This window comes from Theobroma umbraticum, unplaced genomic scaffold (genome assembly GCF_002168275.2).
Source record: "Theobroma umbraticum cultivar Fairchild unplaced genomic scaffold, ASM216827v3 scaffold_459.0, whole genome shotgun sequence".
Taxonomy (NCBI): domain Eukaryota; kingdom Viridiplantae; phylum Streptophyta; class Magnoliopsida; order Malvales; family Malvaceae; genus Theobroma; species Theobroma umbraticum.
Window position 1 is genome coordinate 479,279 of NW_018397286.1, and position 3,555 is coordinate 482,833.

The window sequence follows — 3,555 nt, forward strand, 5'->3', positions numbered from 1 at the left end:
TCTTCCAATCTTGTACAATTTCTTAGATTTTTTTTAAAGTTTCTAGCTCCTCGTATGTAAATTCTAACTCATTGAGCTGATGGGTCATGGGCAAAATTGCCTTCGTGCCATTTTCAGGGCATAACTAATTACCCCCTAAGGCCCCATTAGTGTTACCTATGGGTTATCCCCACACTTGTACCTCACTTGCATTCTAGGCATCCAAGGAACTCTCTAAGTCACCTTGACACTTATCAACTTTTAAGCTTGGCATCCACTCTTTTTTTTTCTTGCAAACCTGCCATTCACCTCTCACTAAAATTCAAGGACAAGGCAACTTGTAGACAAGAAGGGCTTTCAAATTTTATTCACTTTGCACTCAAAGTGACTTTTGATCCGTATAGTGAGAAGCTAAGCACACCTGATAAAACGCCTTCACCTTTGCGACAACAATAAGCTTAATGATAGTCTAGGCAAAAATAGAAGGACTCGGTTGATGTTGCTTGTCACTCTGGTCAAAAAATCTATGACTTATAATTTATACTTTTTACATAATATAGGGATTAATTGTAAAATTTAATGATTAAATTATTATTTGATTCACAAAAACATTAAAAAGTACTTCCTGTTATAACAATCATTAATCACCTTTTCTTGTTTTCAACCTTCTTAGCACTTAATTACAATATATAGAAAAGTTGTTTCTTCTTACATTACCAAAAAAAAAAAACAGATTTTTACCAACAGAATAATTTTTGTCAAAAAATACTAATAAAAGGCTGACGAAATAGCAATGGAACATTGACAAAAAGTACTAACGGAATCAATTCTGTCAAAACTCCATCGGCAGTACAATGGTGCACAATATTGTAAGATCACACTAAGTTTACCAATGGGCTATTGCCATTACCGATGGATAAAACTGACCAAATTAGCAACGGACGATTTGGTCGGAATTATAGTTATGTCACCAATGGAATTGTTGATGGAATCATTAACGGAGACGATTGGCATAACAAATAACTATATTGATGGAATCACCGATGAATCGCCGGCGAAAATTTTGTCGATGATTCCGTTGATAATTTAATTTAACATCTCGAGGCCCTTTATTTCCTCCCATTTCACCCTTTAACATTAAACTCCCTCTTCTCCCTCAACTCTCTGTCTCTTGGCCTCCCCTGCCTCCCGCCCCACCCTAATGACCTCTTGCCCCACACCGACAGTTGATGCAGCCCCTGCGGTAGTTGATTCCTCTTTCTCTTTTCATTTTGGGGCCTAGCCAATACCTTTTCTCTTCTCCCTCAATTTCAACTTTTTCAGAATTAGGGTTTTAAACCCTCATTTAAAAAGCTTCCAATCTCACATAAAACGCCATTACAATGATTCTTTAATTGATTGCACAAAATTTCCATACAAATTATTATTATTATTATTATTGTGGGTTTTGTCTGAATTTTGCCATTTTTTCTTTGTGGGTGTTATGAAGATGGTGGCACGGAGGAATGTGTTGAGGGATGAAGGGAGTGTTGCTACGGTGGAGCTGCTTTGAGGTTTTCTCGATCGTTTCTACCAGTTTGTTTTGTATCTACCGATTTTTTTTTCTTTGTTCTGCTTTGGGGTTATGTTTGATGCCTGGAGTTTTGAGATAAGCAAAAGCATGTGTACAAATAGTCTGATGCTTGGGAGTTGTGTTGGTTGATTGGTTTTGACTGCAGCTTTGATTGTCCTGCCTAGTTCTTCTCAGGTTTGATAAGCAAGAGCATGCATTTCTGCTTCAGTTTTCCATCTTGGCATTCTCCTTGATTGCTCTTTGTATGATTGTTTGTCTAGTTTGAATTTTGTTTGATTTTTGTATTGTTGATGTACAGTCTTTTGTTCTTGTGTCTGGTTTTGTGAGTTGTGGTCCAATGTGGTGATCTTTTTCTTTTTCTGGGTTTTTGAGTTTCGGGTTGTGAATATTCATTTTTGTTTGTCCAAGAAAGTCTTTTTCTGTGGTATATAATGAAATCCCTTTCTTTCAAAAATAAAAAATAAAAACAATGTGTTGTTAATTGTTAGGTTGTTTATGTTGACAATTATGTGCTGTTAATTAACTGCAAACAATTGGGATATTGTGCTATTAATTGGGATTTGATTTACAAACAATTTCTATCACTATTAATATTAGCAATGTGGAAAATGGAAAATGGAAACTTGATGAAACTTTATGAAAATAGGCTATTTGAATATTGATCTATGAAATACATCATCTAGATTGTATAAGTAAAATTATTTAACTTAATTAAGGTTTAGGGTAATTAAGCAATTAATTAAATGACTAAAGTTAGATTAATTTAAAATTAGTCAAATTAATTAAGGTTGCATTATAGCATAATTAAAGAATTTAACTAATCAAATTTATGAAAAATGTTTTAATTAGTTGCTTAGCAACGAATTAAAAATTTAAAATTAATTACGGGTTTAGTGAGTGAATTAAATAATTTAGTTAATTATTAAGTAATGGATTGTTTTATTATATAAGTAAATTAGAAATTAGTTAAATGACTAACATGATGCATAATATTATATTTGATTTAAATTAGGATTTAGGGAATTAATTAAATAATTTAAGTATATAAAAAATCATGTATTAAGTAATTAATCAATAAATTAAATTAGTACATTTAGAAAAATTAAAAATTTTTTTTTTGAAAGGCAAAAATTATTTAACTTACTCAAGGTTTAGAGTAAAGAATTAATTAAATGAGTAAATTTAATAAAAGTTGAAATTAGTTAAATTAATTAAGGTTGTAGTTTAGGGTAATTAAAGAATTTAACTAATCAAATAAATGAAATTTTTTTTTAATTTGTTATTTAGAAATGTATTAAATTAATAATATTAGCTAATTAAACAGTAGTTAAATTAATTAAGGTTTAATTTAAATTAATAAAATATTACTAAGCATTTTTAAAATCATTTAAATTATGAAAGATTTTAATAAATTAATATGCTGGTATCAAATGAAATTTTAATAATTTTAATATTTAAGTTGGATTTTGTTTTCAATTGATGTTTGCGCTGACATCTACTAACGTATTATTTAATTATACAATTAAATTAGAGTTTATGTATATAAATTAGTTAGCTAAATTAGTAATATTATTTAATTTTAAAAATATTTAGGGTTTAGTATTATAAGTAATTAAATAATTAATTAAATAAGTAATATTATATATTATTATACTTATTTCATGTATTCCTCTAATAGATTAAAGTTCTGTAGAATGAAGAGGTGCAAGTCACATTGTCACGGGGCGAGTCTTCAGACCACCCTTCGTGCGGTCTTGGGTTCAACCCTTATCCCGGTACTGAAACTCAAGTCAGCCTTTGTGCTTTAGCACTCGCCCAGCAAGCACCCAGCACTCCCACACGCAGCACACTGTCTTCATACACCCGCACTCGCACACAATGACTTTAAGCCGGCAAGCAAACTTGCATAAAAGGAAAAGGAGGAAAAGAGAGGAGAATGCTGAAAAAAGAAAAGCTGAACTTCTATTGAATGAATTACACAAAGTACAAGGGGTTATTTATAG